The following is a 22,644-nucleotide window of genomic DNA, read 5'->3' on the forward strand; positions in this document are numbered from 1 at the left end:
ACACCCTGATTTGATACCTTTTGAAAAATTCCTCTACTCAGTGGCTGTCAAATGTTGGTCACCTATTTGACATGAAATAAATTATATTTTGATTTCTAAGAAGATTACACTCCATTAAATGTAAGTCTGCTTCAATTATGACATATATGCACCTTTTGGGGATTCATGTGTTTTTCTTTAAGGTGTGAATTGATTTATGCAAGGCCATTTGTAGTCATTTTTTTTCAGTCAAACATCTATCTTAGAATCACATACTAAAACACCTGGTAAATAATGACCAGACCAATTGAACACAACTGGAGAAACATAATACAAATTTGACAGCAAAAAAGAATGTATAGGCAAGAAATCCAAGGAGAATAAAAGCAAGGTAGTGAGCGTGTGACACCACAACTTAGCTGAAATAAATCACTTCCAGTTGCACAGACTGCGTCTTTTTCTGGCTAAAAAAATCTGCATATTTCAAGCAGAATACAGCAAGGAGGAGGATGTTCCCTACCCACCAGACCAGAACCCAAACCTGGGGGAGTGGCCACAGCAGGTGATGGTAGAACTCACTGAGCAGCTGATAACAGAAGACTGACAACCGTGAGACCACGTCAGACTTTGTGTCACCATCCTCTCCACAGATAATAGCCCTGGACAAGCTGAGGGGACCCAGAGGCATATACTGTCAGATTTAGGCCACTTTATGGATGCTCTTGGGTGTATACTGCCTGCAAAATGCTCCAGAGACTGGTGTAGGCAAGAAAAAATTTCCAAGCCAACAAATTATGGTGATTTCAGGATAACTTAGATAACCTCCAAGGTGTGGGAGGGATCAGATTTGAGCTGGAATGATCTAAAAAGGCAGTGAATAAACACTATAGCTCTCTGACCTCAGGAGGGCTCAGCCCAGATACATAAAAAAATTTGCAAAATACCCTTTGGAAAGTCATAACCTAAATTCATGGAGACATAAAACAAGGAAGAGGTAATATATGAAGTTTTTTGTGAAAAGGGTGCATTGTCACATGTACTTGGGAAAAGAGAGAAGACTTTCTATCATGCAGGGGAAGAAAAGCAACAGCCATAAGAAAGGCTTGGGCAGAGCAGAGAGCAGGAACAAGTGTGTAGGCATTGCTGAGAGAAGAGGTGCAGGAAGGAGCAATGTTCATGCAGGCACTGCAGGTGGGAGGAGGCAAGACATGCACTGGAGCAGGGTATTGGGTATTGGAGAGGGCATTGGGGTATTGGGTACTGGAGAGGGCATTGGGGTATTGGAGAGGGGGGACCCTCTGCTTACGGCTCCTGCACTGCTCCCTGAGAGTAGCCCAGTCTTCATTACCCAGTGGAGTTAATTTTGGTGCCTCTGTGAACACAAACCAAGTAGATCCAAGGAGCTCCCTTAAAGCAGGCAGTTCACCTGCACAAAGGCTTGCACCAGCTCCCCTAGATCAGCTTTTCTAAACTGCTGCTGCTGGGCAGACGGGGCTGGGGAGGTAAGGAGGGAAAACATTTGGTCCCAGTGTTACGTCAGGGTGTCTGACAGAAGTGCATTTAGTCTCTGCCCAGTGAATAACACCTATTTTGGGGGCAGAAAAAACCCCAACTGTCTGACAAAGCCCCACTTCGTATGCCCCTTATTCTTCCTTGAGAAGTATCTTCAGCTGTGAATACGTGTATATACTCTAATGACAGTCAGCTGTCACGTCGGTAAACATACATTTACCTCCCATTAAGGGTTATTTGCCCCTTTTTGTGACCTTTCACCAGCTTTCCATACCCTGGCCATGTGGCACAGATGGTATAATCCTGTCAGGCTAAGGCAGGTGACAGTGCTGCTCAGTGTTTAGTAATCAGTGACTGTAATTAGCCAGACTGGACGCAGGCTCAGATAATAGGGCAGTCAAACAGCTGCCAGTCATGAGGCTTTTCCTGTGGACTGCAGGGGATGGAAGCGAGGATGATATAAATAGGCCATGCTTTTTTTCCAATACACTTTGTATAGAAACAGTGATGATGTTATACATGGTGGTTTTCATTTAAAAAAATCCTTCCAGAGTGACCAATAAAGTGTGTTCCATATCATGAGGAGTTTTTAGCTGGTTTTTAAATCTGATGGAGGTGTCAGGAGAGTGTTTAGCAGCACCAGAGCCTTTTCCTATTTGGAGACTCTCTTGTCATGTTTTCCTTAGACAGATATGTTCACATGCACACAAAATGTGGATGGATGAAGCACTCCAGGTTCCTCATCCTTAAAGCAACTCCTTTAGCACAGAAAAGTGCTCTCACAAAGCTTCTGCTTGTTTGCATTGAGAGATCAGGATTTAGATAAATAAAATGAAACTTAGTTGTAGTGAAAATAAAGAGAAACAAAATTAAAGAGATATTATTAAAAAAATTGGAGTGTATTGAAACTTTTTACTGGTTTTAGTTCTTCTTAGAGATCTCAGAGATTGTCCTCATTTCTGATTTTGTGTTACACTACACATTTAGATGATACATAGGCTGCACATGCTGTATTTAAGAGGAGCAAGCAGTGTGCTGAACCAACCATATTTTCATGTGAGAGATGATTCACTATCTCCTGGATAGTAGAAAATTCTCTGTCCTAAGCAGATGCTCATGCTTACAGTCTGTGAGGGTGAAAGAGGTTTTATTGCCAAAGAGGCAGCCAGTCATCTCTCGCAGAGGAAAGACTAGCATTCATTGCCTAGGAGGGTTTTTTTTTTCCTGACTTCAGTATTTTTTTCTTATTTTTATACATGTGCCTATTATTGCAAAGACACTAATAATGAGATATATTTAATTTTTAAAAATGCACACATTACAATTAATCAACTTCTCCTCATCCTTTATTGCATATATTCCAAAAGCTTTTCTCCGTCTTCCCCTCCAAAATTGCACTATTTATCTATATGGAACAGATACCTTAATCTTTTTTGGGGGAAAAGCAGAGAATAATTTCAATTTCCATGCATTTATGAGAAGACATTCTTAAATAGGCCAGTGAAAGAGATATTGCATCTATAAATAAATTATTCCGCGGCGGGCAGCGGGATGGGGTTACACATGGCCATTGTGCGGGGAGGCTGCAAAGCCTGACCCGGGAGTGCAGCTGTTGTCTTTGTGCCGGGCACTCTGCCTCGGCCATTGTTCCCCTGATTACAACAGGCACGTCGGGGGCGCGGGGAGGGCAGGGGGGGTGACAGGATGGCTGTGCATTGATAAGGCCTGGCACCGTCACGGAGGGCGATGCTGGGCGGCTCAGCTGCGGCGCTGCCGCGGCTCCGGAGCGGCTGCGGGTCCCCCGCCTCCCCTCCCTGAATCAGCAATTTCGGGAGATGCGAATGTGTTCACCTCCTGCCAGCTGGATCTCACCCAGACACACTCACACACACGGGATTGTGTCAACAGATGGTGTAAAAGGGGACAAAAAGGACAGTATTTCCAAACTGAATATGTAATATCAAACAGGTGTGGAGGTAAGGGGATGGTAATGAACAAGGAATGGAGAGCTGCGGGAAGGGTGTCTGTGCTGCTGCAGCAGAGAGGTGGGGAGGGAACTCATTGCTCTTGCCATGCTCTACTCAACAGGAGGGGAAAACAGCCATGATGTCTCTGCCACTGCCCTTGTCCCCACCTCAGCTGCTGCATGGCCTGGCCTCAGGGAGATGGCAGGGGTGAGGTCCCTGCTGCCCTTTCATCCCCTGCATCATCCTGCTTCCAGCAGCACCTCTGAAAGCCCTACACAAAGGTGCTCAGCCTGTCAGCATCCTAAAAGCTGTTCTCACCTGCTAGCTGGAGGAGAGGCAGGCCTGGAGGACAGGACACCAATAGCAGAGGTTCTCCCAGCTCCTGTTACCAGCCTGCCTGGGGCAAAAGGGAGAAATACCCCAGAACAGAAAAGAGCAAATCAATTGGACTAATCTGGGATGCTGCTGTCAACACAGATGCACTGGGGACATCTGAGCTGCTCAGCATGAAAGGCATCCATGCCCCATACCTTGCTACAACACTGTGATTGATTCCCATTTCCTTCCTGTGGATCTCCTGACACCTGGGATAGCTGCCACTCACTGCACCATCGACCTTTAGGGCTGCATAGCACACCTGGTGTCATGAGCCTGGACATGGGCAGGGATACACCTGCCCTGAACCCTTCAGGAGTAGCCTGCCAGGCATGCCCAATGCATCTGGGTTATTTACCCCCAAAAGACAACAAAGCAGCTGTGCTTGGCAGCAGCCAAGGAGTCCCTCATGGCCAAACTGCCTGTCCATTTGTATCCCAAGATGCGTCAGAGAAAACCCAGTATGGCTTATTTCTCCCCACTGTCTTGTGATCTGGGGTGCACAACAGCTCACCATTGCTTCATAGATTTTCCCCCTCCTAAAATCCAAGGAAAATCCTCCTATTTCTCAGCACATGCTATCTGGTCACTCTGAGCTCCTCCTCAACTGCTACAAAGAAGTATTCATCTTAAACCTACTTAATTTTTATATCCCTGTCTGGTTTTCCCATTTATTTCCAATTACTGTGGGTCTCACTCTCTGTCAGGAATAGGATCACAGGTCTGTCTCTCTGTTAAAACTGCTAACAGACACCAGGAATAAGGGATTTCTGACAGACAGCCATGGCCACCCATGACAAGTAGGGGTAGAAACCAAGATGCCTGTTTCTGTGGGACTGGTACAGAGTCACTCAATGCTGTTTTGATGCTTCAGTTGCTGTCGGAGAGGTACCTACAACAACACAATCTGGAAACAAGCTTACAAAGTAGACATACATTAACTTCTATATTCCTGCATTCTTTCTTTTGCTTATCCTGAACTTACAGTGCATTGTATACAAATTCACCTTACTGATAGTTATGTATTTTATTTGCAATCTGGTACATATCTGTCATATATAGATGAGCTTCCTACTCTCATCCCTTTCAAATTGTTCTACCCAGAACTGTGTTCAGCCAAAACCGAGCGTTGCTATTTCACCATCCTCTGTGATCCTTAAACTGCATTCAACACAATTAGCTTTCCTGCTCATCATGCAATCCTGCCCTCATTTACCTGGCTAGGTCATTTCCTCTTTCCTCTTCCCTAAATGGGTCAGTGAGAGAAACTTCCTGATTCCTCCTCCAGTTTTCCATGGAGGTACCTGCACGTCCCCACATGGCCCCACTCTCTTTTTCCAGATTCATGATACCAGCTTCCACCACAGACCCCTATATTTCCATCAGCTTTCTCCCAACTGACCCTTTTTTTAACATCTCTCTGTAATTCAGTAAATTAATCAAATTTAAGTTACTGGGGAATGCACCCCAATCATCTTTTCTTCTGATGTGACTCCAAAAGTTGTAAGATACTAATATACACAGGCTGACACCCAGTACACTGATCAATACTGTATCAGTCTTGACTTGTATTCTCTCACACATCCCTCTCTTGTCTGACATGTGAAGGTCTCTGTTTGCACATCACAGCTGGGGCCTCTGTCCCCCATTGTCTTAATTATGGACTCAATGTGCTGCAGATATATAAATCATGGAAATTTAATCAGGCTTATCGCATCCTTCATCTGGCAGCACAGACTGAAATGAAAGCTGTAGTGAAATAAAGGTTATTCCAAATGAGAGGGAATGCTCCATTATGCTCTTGATAATTTTTCCATGATATAGTATCTCTGGGGACCCTCTTCCCCCACATACACAGGTGCAAGCCCCAACTCCTGCTAAGTCATTTAAATAAAAGTTACAGTCAACATGTAAGACACAGGACCCAGGCTGACAAGCTGCCAGTGGTTTGTTTCCACAGAAGATGGGAAGGGAGGAAGGCACATAAGATGGTCCTGGGGATGCTCACATACTTCCAGAGGTAAAAAAACCCACCAGGGTGAGAACATGGAGCAGGCGAGCACTGGCAGGTGGGCACTGCCAGGTGCATGGAGAAAGTGGGCAAGATTTCTGTCCTGCCTCACTCCCTAGGTCCCTTCCTTTACAGGCTGCTGGGATTCCTGGCTCCTTACCAGCCCCTCCATGGTGCTGCTTTACACATCCTTTGCTCACCCACTCCTTGCTGGTGGCACAAAGATGGGAGTAGTGGAGTGCCACTGCATTCGGACCCACCTCAATGAAAGAGCAAGCACGAACCAGCAAACTGCCACCTCCACAGATCTGTCAGTCAGGGCACAGTAAATACTGCCACTGGAGTAAGTATTTGAGCAGACATGTGGGACAACTTGTTAGGTCATTTCCATTTGCTTAATCAGATCCTGTAATAGGCGTTAAATTGTAACATCTCCTTACACTGATGAGAACCTGACTTATCCACAGGCTATTCCCAAGCAGAAAATTGAGACTGCTAAAGTGAATCCACTCAACATGGGGTACAGCTATAGAAAAACCAAACACATATCCAAATTGTGATGGAAGAAAATCTCATCTTGATAGGAGAATTTGGGTGAAGTGTGATACACATTTGTTGTCCAAGGGACAGGGCACACTAAAGCTTTTCATCACTGTGCATTGCTAGAGCCTGCATGATTAGCACCTATTGAAATCAATTAGTTTAATCACAGTTTAATATCCTCCAGGTCTGAATGGTTTTGTAAGATGAGCCCCAAAACCTTGCCTCTACAGGGAAAATTACCCATTACTGACACTGGCAACACCCTAGCAGATGCAGATGAATAAGTAAACACATTAAGCTGCTGAGGTAGATGAGGACAAACAGCATTCGGCACTGCTTAGTAACCACTCGGTGTTACTCATCTGCCAGTGTGTTGACTGCTATTTAACTTGTGATGCCCTGATTGACACTTGGAGCCAAGCACTGTTTAGTCTTTGTTCCTTTGGTGAGCAAGGTATGAAGCCTGAGTAGCTGTGGTTTTCAAAATAGCATTTAAAAACAAAGATGAAAGAGTTGTTATAATACAGTAGAGTATAAAATTGATGCTGGGATATTATTTTAACTTCAAAATGCTCCTATGAGCATTGCTGTATGGGATGGAATATAACACAGACTCTAGCCAGCATCAATAAGTAAGGATGAAAGCAGATATTGTGCAAAAATTTGGGGGCTAAAAAAAGCAGAATTAAGTACTAAATCAGACCAGCAGAACTGTCAAATGTGTTAGACTATATTCACAGGCACTCATGTGTGACATGCAGGCAGAAAACATAAACATTTGTTTAGTTTGAGTAATTTTGCTTTTTAGTGTAAAAGACTTTTTTTTTTTTTTTTTTTTTTTTTTCCTTTTTCTTTTTTACTTTTTTTTTTGGAGGAGGAGGGCTTTTATCTACAGTCTGGAATTTTAAAAGTCTTATATCCTGCAAGGGCTGTTTGAAGCAGTTCCAGAAGAACTGCTTTTCATTAGCAAGTGCTGACTCAATGATCTGTAGAAATGTATTGAGTTCATCAAAAAAATTAAAGAAAATTATTTGGTTTTACTTCTAAAAGGTTACATAATTTCAGTTGGACCTCATCACTTAAAGCATTACGTACTATGTTTCAAATATGTTATCACTTGAGAGTCGAAATAACAAAGGCAAAACAAACTGGTTTGATTTCATTGAAGTCTTTGATAAAGAGTTCTTTTGATGACTTCAAGTAAAGCAATTCCCAAATATAATTTCTCAGTAAATTTTGAAATTTCAAAGTTTTGTTTAAATTTGAGAAAAAGCAAAAAATTAAGTGATAGCCTTTCTTAAGGAACATAAATATTGAACTTAGGCAAATGCTGATATAATTGTGCCCAGCAGCCCAGGGGTTTATTCAAGTGAGTAAGTGTTTGTGTAGTTATATGTGATATAAGCTTGAACACATGTGATCTAAGTTTGGACATAAAGTCTAGAGGGCTGCCAGGGCAGGGCAGTTTTTCAAGCTGCTCTAATATAAACCAGAATCACAGTTATTGCTTTTCTGCAAAATAAGAGATTCTATACTTATTCTTTTCCCCAGCCTTGTCAGTTGGGTAAAAGGGGCTAAAAAGACACTGAAAAGGCACTCTGGTTATACCTACACTGATAAATAGCTCAGGCATATTAACTGGCCTAGAGGCTCTGCTCTATGGCTGTGTTCCATGCTCCTGGCCTTTCTCACCCACCTAAAGAGGATGTGTGAGAAACAAGCATCAGTCTGCATCAGCCTTATCAGATGGCAAGCAAAAGGTAGCATTTGTTTACATTTCATAGCAAGTCATGGTGGTGTAGACATTACTCTTCATGCACTCTTTCAAAGCCCATGATTATCAAGAGCAGGGAGTTAAAACCACGTCCACGCACCACAGGCTACAAGAGAGTTTGAAGCCAGCAGTTATCTATTTCAGAGAGGTTTATTCATGTCATTTTCTTGCCCATGCCCCCAGTCTGTTTTCTGTTCAGCCAGCCTGTAGCAATAGTCCTGAGAAGCACAGATTCTTTTCATCCTGCCGTTCATCCTGAGTTCTTTAGATTTAGTTTGTGTCAAGCATTGACACATAAGCTTATCCTACAGCCACAAACTCTTCAGATTCAAGAAGTACCATCTGCTCTCAGTAAAACTATGTAATCAGCCCAGATCCTCCATGATAAATTCTTCTGATGCTGCTACACATCCCAAGAATGGTCCTGCTCCAAGCAAAGGTCTACCTGGCCCAGGACAGTAATCCACAGCAGATGCCTCAGGAAGGGTGAGAAAACCCACGGTGATGGCTTTCCCTGAAGATGTGTTTGGTATCTCCTGTGCCAGCACTAATGAGTTTGTGTCTAGTTTTTCACAGTGGGATCTTCTTCCATGGATTTTTTGTGTAGTTTTTTTGCCTCTGCTAGCTCACAGTACACATAACACACACCAACAAATTGCACACCTAAGTACACGCCACATAAGGAAAAGCATAAGGTAGCTTTGAACTGCTTACATGCTGGGCTCATAGACACCTAGATCTTGATGGAAAGAGGTAAGGAACCAGTAGTCTCCAGATTATTTTCTTCAAAACTTAGAAGATCTTTAAGTCACTCTTCATGTGAAGGCATTTCCATACTTTGCTTGTTTCCCTTCTCTGAACTTTTTCCAGTTCTCCACTACATGTTTTTAAGAAGAGGGGACATGAACTCTGTAGGGATTTGTGCAGTTTCTTTTGTTCTCTATTTCTTTTCTAATAATTCCTAACATTCAATTTACATTTTTATTGCTGCTGAGCATTAAATTGGTGGTTTCATAAGAACTATTCATTAAAATTCTGAGATCTCATTCCTAAGTGGTAACGTTCAATTCAGAGCCCATCACACTACAAGGAGAGTCAAGATTGCTTTTTTCATGGGTATCACTTATATTTATCCACATTGAAGTGGTGATATTTGCAATTTGCAATACAGTCAAAACTTCAATTTCTGCCATAAAATAAATATTTTCAAAAATATAAAAACTGGCTTTTGTTAAGAAATACATGTTTGAATATGTGTCACTGAAGAATCTTCCAATAATGACATAATGACAGTGTAACATAAAGAGATCTCTATGCATAATTTTATACCACTCTGTTTCAGCTGTATCACTCTCTCAATATTCTAATGAGTCTTCAGGCTACCTTAGAGCCACAATTCCTTGAGACAAATGAATAGAAGAAAATCCCACATTTCATTAATAAAAATCAAGTACATTTCAAGTTATCATGTGTATAAAAGTTAAATATGTGATATGGTTGCATGGTCAAGAACAACAGCAAACAGACTAAAATAACTTTTTTTTTCATTTTAGCATCCTTTTTAAACCTATTTCATGCTTTGAGAAGCATAGTTTTTAACTAGATAACAGAATTATGATGGTGAAAAAAGGACACATGTATAGTTACTGTCAATCAAATTTATGTACAATGGCAGTGTGTGATATATTTCTAAACTAGCCTAGAGTTAATCCAGTTGGAGTTTTTTTCAAGAAATCTGGAAATGCTGTCAAATTAATCATATCATCAAGACCACACTAGTTCTTGAGGATGAAAAGATTTAATACATTCAGGAAAACACCAAACAGACCACAAAATTTAATAGCAAGGAATGTGATCCTATTTAAGACCTGATGGTGATATTATCTCATTATCCAAATGAGTGTTCTGCCCCACAGGCTCTCAGCTGGTCTAGAAAGCATTGCTCACAGTTTCTCTCCATGGAGCTGTTCCACAATGAGATACCGAGGTCCCGATCTGAAGCACACTGAGTTGGAAAAGCAAAGCATGAAAACTACAAGCATTAGGGGAAAAAACCATTTTTTCTGTTCCTATATTATGGCATATATCTACAGATATGGACAATATTTTGGCTCTGTGACTTCTTTGTTGTCTTTTGGATCAGGAATATAAATACTGTGATTCATAAGTGCTATTAGAAATTAGTTTTCATTCAAAACATACATAGTTTTAACAATTTAAGGGCAAATCTTAGTCTCATTTAAGAATGCACAATGAACTAAAACAAAGCCCAAAAAGAATTGCTGGTTGTTTTAGAAGCTCCTAATTTTCTAGGTCAAGCTCTTTGGAAGTACCAATTTTATTAAACATTCAAAATAATTAATACTTTAAACTTATCTTGAGAATAAACAGTTTATTTTCTATAACCTCATAAACAGTAAGCATTTTAAGATAATATATATGCACACACATCAAGTTCACAAAGTCTTTTTTTTCCGTATTTTCCATGACACTATAAGATCCATTTTTAAATCATGACAAAGAAAAGATATTTTAGATAATCATTACATGGCATGGTATATAATAAATGTAAGTCATCTTATTTCCATCCATAGGATCTTAACCAGTACAAACACAAGAATTCATGTTTCAGATCTTATTCCTAGTAAAAGGCAGATTACCTCTTACCATCCTGTACTCTTCATTTTCATTTAATATTACTTAATCTTGCTGTCAGTTTAATTATGAAGTGTGAACTGTCACAACTCTAGTACACATTGTGGTCCCTGCTCTGATCACTTCGTGACTTGCACTTTTAATAGTGCATCACTGGAGAGAGTTTGGTGTGAAGACCATTAAACCATGGAAAAGCATGCATTCACTCCTTGCTTTGGGACCCAGTGGTAATAACTGAGCTTGATAGCCAGGCAAATCAGTGAAGGCAAACACCTCCCATCACACAGTGAGATCTGCCTTCTGGACACCTGTCTGTCACCTGAAAGAGGAGACATGTGGCTTGCTGGAGTAAGGAACAAGGACAACAGGAGTAAGGAGTAAGGACAACACTCCTGTCCATATTGTCAGGCTAAAATCTTATTTTGGTGAGATTCTTTGCAGGGGCACAATCTCTGATAACTGCTCCACCCCAAGAGTCGTGTACACTTCTGTTTGAACACCAACGTGTGGAGATACATTAAATGACTTCTGCAACTACCTTGTTTGCCAGAGATGGCTTTAGCAAGTCAACCTGAAACTTGCTGTTGTAATATTTTCACCAACTTTTTTTTTCCTAGGAGTTTACTTAGGCTGGTTAAGTGGGTAAATGTGAGAAACTTCTTGATTTTCATTTGCCCCAGCTACTTTATTTGTTCTTAGATGGTTCCTGGTCCACCCAGCTGACCACTGCCTCTGCAGTGAGCTCATAAAGCTCCATCAACACTCAGGCATGTATAACATGCATAATCTGTACAGCTCTTCTCTGATTAGCATGTGCCTCCTGTTCTCCTGTGTCGCTTCTGCTATCCTCCAAATTACAATGCAAGGTACATTTAAACTCATAAAAAGTTCTCAGCTATTTCCTCTCAGGATAAGAGGTTGTTTTGAGATCAGTTGATGTTGTTTTGAAATTTCCAGTGTTGGGCAGATGCAATAGCCCCATGGATTTGGGTTTTGAATTTTTTGACCCTCCTAAGTAAACTAAGCGCTAAAAACTGAGAGGCAGGAGAAGTTTGGATGTGTAAAATCTCAAATATTCATTTCCCCTTTGGATTTTGACAGAAGCTTTAGTAATTTTGTATTTTGCCTGAATTGCTTCAGTGTGTATACAGTACAGATGGTCAACAGGTAAAATAAAACACTAACTTTATTTTAGAGTCTCAGCTTTGTACTGAAGGTGCAAAAGCATCATTAAGAAGAAAGCTGGGGTATAATGCCTCAGACTGAGATACAGCACCCTGCAGCTCTGTAGATGTAAAAATGATTCTGCTATAACATCCATATGTGTTAGTAAATATGAACAGCACTGGGGGGAATGGGTGGGAAGGGTCAGCACTATTGCTTATTCCTCCCATTTCAAGAATCCTAAGGATTTGCATAGTGGTATATGCCAAGTGGCAGAAAGAAAAGGCTTTGTTGAAAGTGCATAATCAGTTTCTACATAATAAAAATATGTTCATCTTCAGATTTTAGAGAGATACTTCACAGAGTCACATAGCTCTGAGATCTAAGTGATACAACAATATGCCCTCTAAAAGCAAGCTAGAACACTCTTCCCTTCTTTCAGAAAATCCTGACCTTTCTTGTGGAAATAAAGCTGTGTTCCTGTGAAGTGAAAGTTTACTGCATTATTGTCAGCTTGAAATGACCTACCACATGGCTGTTGGAGATTTCACAAGCAAATTCCTTGTGTGGCTGTGGGAAGGTTTCACACAAGATAGGGAAATCACTTGTAAAGTATTTTGACAGAGATTCCAGATTTGTGAGTGTGTCTTAAGTTCCATGTGACATTATCTAGAATTGGCAGAAAAATAAATTACTTTTTTCTATTATACATGCAAGTGTATAACTAGGGAATGACAAAAACTATCTTTGACTTTTGGGATGAAGTAAGAGAATTAATCTTTTACTTACCGTGAGACAGTGTTACAGAGCTGAAGGGCACAGAAGATTAAATGTCTTGGGCAATAATTGAAAGCTAGAAATCATGTTGAAGAATATGCATACACACACGATTTTCTATTTTAAAACTTGGTGTAAGATACACCTAATACAAAGATATAATATCTTTAAATCTACACATAATAAATGGAGCTCTTGGGTTTTATCTATTTGAATTTATGCACAACCCAAATGCAACAATCTGGTGCTCTGAACACCTGTTCCATAAAAACAGTTCTTACAACAAGGTGCCCACAATTCATCGTTTCCATATTGTATGGCAAAGCTTAAACTAATAAAACAAACCCACTCCATTTTCAAATGGAGTACACATCATGGCTCATCTCCTAGGATGAATTTTAACAGACAATAATCTAACTTTGTTCTGGCAATTAACTAACTCAAATTATTTTGGGCTCAGTGAAGGAAGTATAAGCTTCAAAACTGTGGCACTTCTACATATCAAATTAAAAGACCTGTACTTGACATAGAGAGAGAAAAGCAGTTTCTATAGCCAGATGCTGGCAAGCCAGGGCAATAGAAATCAAACCAGTCAGTGCTAAAGCACAGAGCCATTTTCTACTGAACAGCAGCAGGGTAGGAGACAGCATCTTGAGAAGCAGTCAGGCCAAAAGCAATCCTGCCACAGGCACCATGGTGCCCTGAGCTTGCCCTCATTCTTCAAACACACCAGCTGTGATTGGGGTGTGGGGGGAAGAAGGGCTGCATCTGTGCAAGGAAATCACTGCAGCATCTGTTTCCTTCCCTGATTTTGATCCCATTTGCAGTTTGATAAGAGAACTGCCATGTTGCAATCTCACAGCATTCTATACGTATCAATCAAAAGGAAAAAAACTGTCAAAAATGAATTCTGAAAATAATTCATCAAGAAAATAAAGACCCCCTAGAAGCAGACTAATGTCACAAGTGTGTACTTTTAAAGCTTTTGTTTCCAGTTTACAAGTCTGATCTTATTAAAACAAAATGCTCTTACTTTTTTCCAGGCAATGCAATTTCTAGACAAGATGGAGCATAAGCAAACAAAAAGTCTATGGTGGAGTGATTGGCCAGCTCAGTCTGTGCTCCAGGAGCATCCCTGCATTCCTCAGAGCTAGGAAGCTTTTACACAGCAACATTTATGGACAAGGCTCTCTCCTGACCCTGGTAGTACCCAGGGCTCCCTGTCAGGCCAGTGAACTGACTGTGGTTATTCATGTCAGCTCTCTCCTTGACCCAACTGCTGGACATACCCTGGGCAAGACACCTTGCATCCCTTCAGCAAGTCCAGTGTTCTGGGGCACTCTTGATCACCTGCCCTGCATGAGCAGCCATCAAAAGCAAACCCTTTGGTTTCTGGATTGCTAGTCCAGCTCCCTACAGACTGATGAATGCTTCAGGTCTTGCTTCTTGCTCTGTAAGGCATTTCATGGTTGAGGACCAAGACTGATAAATTTCCAGAGAAACCAATGTGGTCAACAGTCACACAATGAAGCCTACACAGTAAAATTAAAACTAACTGTGGGGTAAACAGTTTTAGGATTTCCTGAGAGCCATTCCTGAAGACCTAAAAAAAATTAGAAAAGTGCTTAACCCCCTTTTATCTTTAATGAACAGCATATTTCTTCATTCACATACACATTTGCATATCACACTATATGTCATGATAGGAAACAAATCAGCAAAACAATTCTACGTTATTCTAATATGCATATTTCTTTCTCTGTCAAGTGGATAATTAAAAAACAAAAGACAGATGGGAAGTCATGCTTTGTTTATTACCTTCACAAAAAGGTTTTCTGATGCTGTGATGGTAAACTTATTTTGAATAGCAAGCATTTACTAGATCCTATTATTCTACAATTTCTGTGGGAGATTTCTTGTCACCTTGGAAATTATATGTTTGTTTCTAGAAAGAAAAATTAGCTTTATTCAGAGGTCTAAGTAATTTGGATATATGGCAAGTAGTATCTAAAACAAAAGTCTAATATCAACATCCCCAAGAGGAGATTTTATGACTGTTAAATATACATGTTGCAAAAGATTAGATTTACTGGTTTGCTTATATTGCGTTAGTCATTTATAACATTTGGTGACTGAACAACATAAACTTATTTTATGGTTCTTTCATCCTTTCTCAAAAGAATTGCAGGCTCCTAGTAAGGGAAATTCAACACAAGGGTTTCTGGGATATAAGCACTGCACATACAAAGGTAGTATTTCTGATGGATAACATTCTTTAAAGGTCTTTTCATGATCCATTAATTTATGAATTACACAGCAGAACAGGCATTGTCAAGGGCTTAATTTCAGTTATATGTTGATCTTCTTCCCTTTAAGCTTTCATCCAAAAAGTAAGTAGGACTAAAAATACCATGTTCCCTTAACCTGAATCCGACAGGTCATATCATAGAATTAACTGTTGTATTCTTAATTTATCAAAAGGTGGGCAGTTGGGCCCATCCTTATCTATAAATTGGACAAAAATCAAAATAGAAAAGAATATTTGTGAGGCTTGCTTCATTCACAGCACAGTTACAAAAAGCAATGCAATTGCCATGGAATAAAAGTTACAGTAAGGAATTAGGTATGCAAATTAATGCTGCACAAATATTGAGATAAAAAAAAAGATAAAACTTTTTTACAATTTACTGGAAAACTGACTTCCTGGGAGCCAGATTTCAGGAAAGCAGCCTACCTCCACCTTGCCAAACCTAATCCAATCCAGGTAAACCAGAAGTAAGTTACGACAGACAGGTTATTTAGAAGTCAATGAGAAATCAGTCTCAGGGTCCACCTTACTTAAAAAGAACATTTGTTCTTTTACTCACAGCTCAAAGAAGATACCCAAAAAGAGACTGATGAGCATAATTATGGAATTATTCTTACTCCCTAAGTACCATTCTCTTCAAGGACTAAGGTACAGGTAAATTTCATAAGCCATCATAAATCAATTTTATAGATTATAGCTCAGTGTTTAGAACTGTTATTTCTCTTTTCTCTCATCTCTCTTTTTCTTACAGCAGTAAAAGAAAACCAACCAACCAACCAAAAAACCAACCAACCAAAAAAACCCAAACCAAATCAAAAAACCCAACAGCCCTCAAAAATGAGAGGGAGAATCTGCTAGCAAGCTAAAAGAGTGATGAAAAAATTCTGACCTCAGGAGTTTTTGACACAAGGAGCAACTGTAAGCCTTGCTGCTAAACAGAATTTGGCCAGGTGCTTGCAGTACAGTGTTTCAAGTAATCCAGATCAGCTGCAATTAGGAGATCTGTTTTTTACTTACAGGGTGTGGCAATATGTAAGAAACTCACAGTATCCTGAGAGGGAGTTTCTTAACTTCCTTCTCATTACATTCAATGGTTTCTGTTTCACAATGAAAAAGTGAGAAAAAATGTTGACAATATTTACATTCAAATTTCTCTTGCAAATAATTATGGTCTTTAGTGGCAGCTAAGATGAAACTAACATAAACTTTAATACGACCACAATATTTTTGAACTCTGAAAGAGCAGATCCCTCTTTTTCTTCCACACATTACCCTAGGGGCATTACCTGACAATGTGTAGTCAGATCTTGGTTTCTTGAAGTTCCCACTACATTTTCAGGCATTGCAATTGATGGCAATGTTCTTGCCATAAGCATAATTGTAATCAAGAGATGAGATATCCATTGAGCCATTAATTTAAGTAGAGTAATTCTTTTATCTTTTTCAGTAAAACTTACAAAACAAAGAGCATTGTTTTGTTAAGAATCAAACCCAAACATAGCTCTTTGTTCCATACTGTTGTGGTTTGGCTCTCCAAAGGTTTCTTTACATGTCAGCAAATCTGTGACAGGTTGGAAAAATAAAAAAGATTCATTATGAAGGTAAAATTGTCAGAAGTCCAAAAGATCATGTAATTTTCTTGAAACAAGCATAAACATGAAATTCTAGGGATAAATGGGAGAAAGCTGCCTAAGCACACCTGGAAATATTTCAAATGGAAATCATGGATTCTAAGCTACCTCTGAAAATATCCAGCCATCAGTATACAAGTGAACTAAATGCAGTCATTATAGGTGCTATTTTATCAGCATATAAGACAATCATTCTTTATATATATCTTTTCAGTTCCATTCACTAATTTAAAACAGATCTAATTAAATAATTTCAAAATTCTAATTTTTAGTTCAATTACAAGATCAACTTATTACTGCTTAATAATGCCTTAGTCTTCAGCTGAGCATAGTAATAGATTGTGTGTTCATTCTTAGACTACAAGCATACATGAGAAAAAAAATCTTTAAAACCTCTGTGAAATGGAGCTGTTTGATCTAATGATTTCTGCCTTGTATTGGCAATGGGCTACTGGACTGCACACAAATTCATCTCCACTGACATGTGGTAACCCATTAAGGCACTGTAACTCAATTTCATGTCTGACTACATAGAGAGAATTGAACTGATAGAGTTTGAGCAAAGCTTCATGTTGTCAGGGTGACTACAATCTTCCTAAGGTAATAGTTACTTTTCCAAAATGGAGAACAGATTGAGCATTTCTCTGCTTAAAGGCTTTATACACACATAAATGTTAAACTGCCCATTTTAACAATACCAAGATAGTTAAAATGGTACATCTGTTATCATGTATTGCAGTAATGTTGATATGAACATAGCCATTCTGGCAAAGTTACTTCTATACAGATGAAAAACTGCTTCATTATTAGGGGTCTTCAGCCCTGTGTAATTATATCCAACTTTACAAGCTGTAGCAGTTGTTAAATAGTTGGACCAGCACAGGAAAACACCCCTATCTGTTAATTAAGCAAGATCATTTTTAGATCTCTCAGTGATAATTTTCAGGTAGCATGTAATCTACCTTTCTCAGCCATAGCCTGACACACTCAGAAGTCTCTCTGTGTGTAAGGAAAGTATAGATGAGAAGCTGTTTCTTTTGCAGATATCATGCAGACTGTGCTGTTACAAATGCAGGGAAAACATGTGGAAGGTAACAGAGAAAAGTCAGCTAATAGGCTTTGTCTGAACTCCAAAATACACAAATGAGTCACCTCCGTGGAGCACACTATGACGACATGAACTAACTCTACAAGAAAATGCTGACCTAGTGTGGGAAACAAGAATTGCCTCATACTTGATTGCTGAAATTCTTGTTGTTTCAAGAATTGCATATTGACAGCTTATGTTTTTGTCTGCATTAAGAGAGCCAGCATGTTTTTGTTGTTCTAAAACTAAGTCCAAATAGTTATTTTGAATAAATACTTAAAATAGTCCACAATTTGCTGAGAGTATGGGAAAAAGCACATTTACAGTGCTGCTCTTCCAGAATAACAGCCAATGTTTGTGTGGTTTGAAGGCATGCATCTGTTTGAAGGCTGAATACTGGCACATTGCTGACATAACATGTAGGACTTTTAAAGCAGTGCTGTAGTGTATCACCTGTCATTGGCTCTAGTGCCACTGCTAATCACTTTTGAAATAATCCAATGCAATAGACATTGATGCCATCAATATTTTTCCCATTACCACAATGTAGAGACCATTTGGATAATGATCACTGCCCCAGAAGAGCAATGACAGAGTTCTGTGCCATCATGCTTTGTCTAGCAGCATTGTGTGCACTGTACATCATTTGGGGCTCTGAATGGCAGCAGGATAAAGAGTACCAGCCCTCTGTTCACCCAGCAACCACTGGCAAGCAGTGTGGTTGAAGAACTGGGCCTTGTCCAGCTGCTAAGCCTTCTCTTCTCTACATGGAGCAGAGACAAAGTTCAGATGGAAAAAGCAACAGAAAGTTGGTGTTGTGCTTTGGGGAAAAGAGAAGCAGCAGCTGGGGTTTCAGTCAAGCAAAGACAAAGGCATAGGATGGTCACCACCAGCAGTAGTCTGCATTCATGTCAACCTGAAGCTGCATGCAATGTTTCTTAAAAAACACTTCCCATTTCCCTTCCAGTGCATTATGTATGATACTGTATGATGTCTTATATATAAGTGTGGGAGGACTAGGAGAGATAACTTGGTTTTACCTACAGGCCTGAAGATTTTCTGTCAGCCTAACAGGGAATAGGTAGCAGAAACAGCATCAGGGTCATGATAAGCAAAGGCCAATGCAGATTAACTTTATTCTCTTGTGGAGGTGTGTGAAGTTTACATTGGAGCTTGAAGATGTAGGAGTACCTCTTTGGACATCATGAGGAATTCTGCTGAAGTTTTTCCCATCAGGAAGGAATTGCCCAAGAGTAGTCAAGATCCATAACAGACTAAAAGACAGTTTCATTCAACTCAGCCCAGAAACTGTCCTTCAACAGGATTTTATACTTTAAATTTCAAATACGATGCAACATGGGAGCAGGATATATGGTATCAGCCACTTAAAACTTATCTTTGTAACTTCTGTCAAACAGTGCAAAAAAGGGAGAGCTGGAGGGAGCTGGCTGTTCTTCTAGTCTGGGTGGATCATCTAAGGGGATAATTTAGTCTCTGTGACATCTAAATCATGGCCTATTTGTTTTAAATTTCAATAAAGGGCTAATAGTGCTCATTACAATAGCAGGGATAGTGATGTGGCTATTCACACACAAAAAACCTGGCGGAGACCAAACTCCACTTTCACATAGGTCAGCAAAAAAAAAAAGAGTGTGCTGCACTTTGTCACATCTCATTTGGATTGTCTTCAAAATGCTGAGCTAGAGGCAAAAGGTACCACAGTTCATTTCCAATTCCACATCTAATCCTCTCACCTTTAATTTATTTTAAAAGTTTAATCATAAGTTCATAAAGCTCAGATATCAATTTTTTAATAAAAAAATTTAAGCACCTGCAGGTAAGGCTTTTAGGAACTCATGGTTGGCCCAAGCTTCATTAAAAATAGGGACTCTCACAGTTCACCTTTCTGCAAATGCTACTGTGATAAAATGTAACTTTCATTCCCTTCCCGTTGCTTCAGGCATGTGTCATTTACAGAAAATAAATAGAAGACTTCTATCGCAAAGAAACCATGCTCCACTCAGGGTCAGTGAAAAGCTGCACCTCGCTCTGCAGTTTCTGGCAGCATAGTAAATAACTTTCCTGCAGAAATTGTCACTAACTGCTAGAAACCTTAGTACTAATAGTAAAAGTACTTGAGATATTCTTGGTATACAAAAAATGTAGTATTTGCAAATAGAGAAACCTTGCTTAATTTGGGGGTTTCAATTTACTGTTAGTTGATTAAAATGATGATATTAATAGTTCTTCAAAGATGTCAGCCAGTTTTGAATGCCAGTTGCTCTAGTGTTCTAGGATTTCCAGAAGTAAAATATTTTGACAAGTCCTTTCTCTAAAGGCTCTTAGAGAAACTAAATTACCAGAAGGATGAAAATTCTTCAGTAGATAAATGATGTGTTGGAGCATAGTAATAAATTGTTTTCACCATGGGAGAGAAGTGATCAGATATCTGCACTAGAACATGCTCTCTTCAATATATTCATAAATCATCTGGAAAAGGGAATTCATAATGAGATGGTAAAGTTTGCTGACGACACAAAAAATTACTCAAAACAGTCAATATCTCAAAAGGTGTCATTATACTGAACACTGAGTGATTCAGCAACAAAAAATGTAGACATTATTTAATATCAATACATGCAAAGTAATACACATGGGGAAGCCTAACTGTACATACACAGGGACAAATAACAAACAAATAAATAATTTAGTATCACTTCAGCAAGAATCTTAGACTTGTTGAAAACTCTCTGAAAACATCTGTCCAGTGTTCACTGGCAGACAGAAAATGCAAACCGAATTCAAACTCATTCTGTAAGTATGAAAAGACAAAATATTACCCCATTGTATAAATCCAGACTGCATCCACATTCCAAACACTTCACCTAAGTCTGAATGATCCATGTCCAAAGGTTTATTAGAGGTAGTAATAATGTATGCTAGACAACATAGATGAATAGCAGTATAGTGTTGTAACTGTATGAGGGTGGATGAAAGTACTTTTCAACTTTAAAAGGAGATGAAAAAGAAGAAATAATTGTATATAAAAGTGAATCTAACATAGCTAGTAAGTAAAAAACATTTGCTCACTATTCATCCTACATAAAACTTAACAAGCACGAAGTATCACAGTTATAATCAAACAGAAATATTTTTCCATACAATCACAGCCACACAGTATAGTCTATTGTTACAAGAGTGCTGTGGCTAACAAAAATATGAATGCATTTAATAAATAATTGGAACAATGTGTAGAGAAGAGGTTCAGCAAGGGATAATAGATGATCCATCTTATCTACAGTTTAAGTAGAGTGTATATTGTGCACAGCTGGAAAATGGGAAAATTATCACTGTGCTTGTCCTAGTCTCACTCCAAAGAAACAGTTAAGAGCCTGCACTCTGTTCTGATTTAAGGTAGTCATTCTTGTCCTATTATTTAGACCCAAAAGCCACAAGTTTCACAATCTAATTATATCTGCCTTAAAGAACAACTGAAATTTGACTTCTATTTTCAGCACCAGGCAGGAAAACCATTAATCCTCTTTTGCAATAAATAGGGGCTGAGCAGTGCTGGCACAATGATTAACTCCTTCCTGCAGCAATTCTGCATATTCTGTACTGCTGCAGCATTCCCTTCTGACTGCAGAAGAAACTTCACTCCCTACTTACTCTTCTTTGCCTGACTCTGTATCCTATTGATCTCTCATCTTCCTCTTAATAATAGATATCATTTTGTACTTTCCTGATTATTGCATATAAAGGAAACTTCTGTGTTCTCGTAGACATGTGACAGAATATTACATGTAACACTTAGTCATATTTCATTGTATTTAAAAGCAACATATCCAACTCCTTTACATTCTGTAGTACAATTTTATTTTCTGCACTGATTTTAATTCAGCTTTGTCTCCCTGAAAATTTCAGAGTGTGAAAAAGTACAAATAATTTCCAGGATGTTATAGATAGATAGATAGATAGATAGACAGACAGACAGACAGACAGACAGACTGACTGACACATATATATGGGTAAATTATTTTCAACATTGTATTCACCAAACTATTTATATCAACAGTTTTATTGATCAGATACTTACATTAATTTTTATGGTTCAGAAAATGAGGTTTTAATTATAAAATCAGTACCTGTGTGGCTACATGAAGCTGCAGTTCAAAATGGGAGAGCTCAGTGAGCCACAGCATTCTCAAGCTCTAAGGCAAGGCTGTTCCTCAGCACCAAGAAGGAAAGGTGAGCAAAATCAGCCCTGTCCACTTCTCTCCCCAAAGCAGGCTTATGCACAAATTAAATTGGAGGAAAAAAAACCCAAGAGCTATAGATAATGTCTGAGCTTTTTAATAGAGCTTATATGCTGCACTTCCACAGCATTTTAATGAAATTGGAATGCCTAATTCTTCTGGGTTCTTTTAAAAACACAGTAAGCATCACCAGACACATAAACTATGACTGAATGATGTTTTTTAATGTTTCTAAGTCACAGAGCAGAAGAATCACATTCTGTATTAATTATAAACTGCATTTACAACAACCAAGTGAAGTGCAGGAGGGCCTGGAGTAAAGCAAAATACACAGGATGATTTGTAAGAGCCGTAGTTCCCAACTGGCCTTCAGAACACAGAAGGCAAGTGAATAAGCACCAGAAGGCTGTTATCAGAATAAATCAAAACTCCAATTCCAGAAACGTTAAAGCTTTCAAAATACTGACTTCACAGCAATAGAAACAGTGATACAATAAATGCATATTTAGTATCTATATCTTTTTGCATCAAGGAATCCAGATTTGCTCTGCCCAGCCTGCATAGATATGTTTGTCACAGTGCGAAGCTCTGTGAACAACAATGGC

The sequence above is a fragment of the Camarhynchus parvulus genome, chromosome 4, assembly GCF_901933205.1.
Source record: "Camarhynchus parvulus chromosome 4, STF_HiC, whole genome shotgun sequence".
NCBI lineage: Eukaryota > Metazoa > Chordata > Aves > Passeriformes > Thraupidae > Camarhynchus > Camarhynchus parvulus.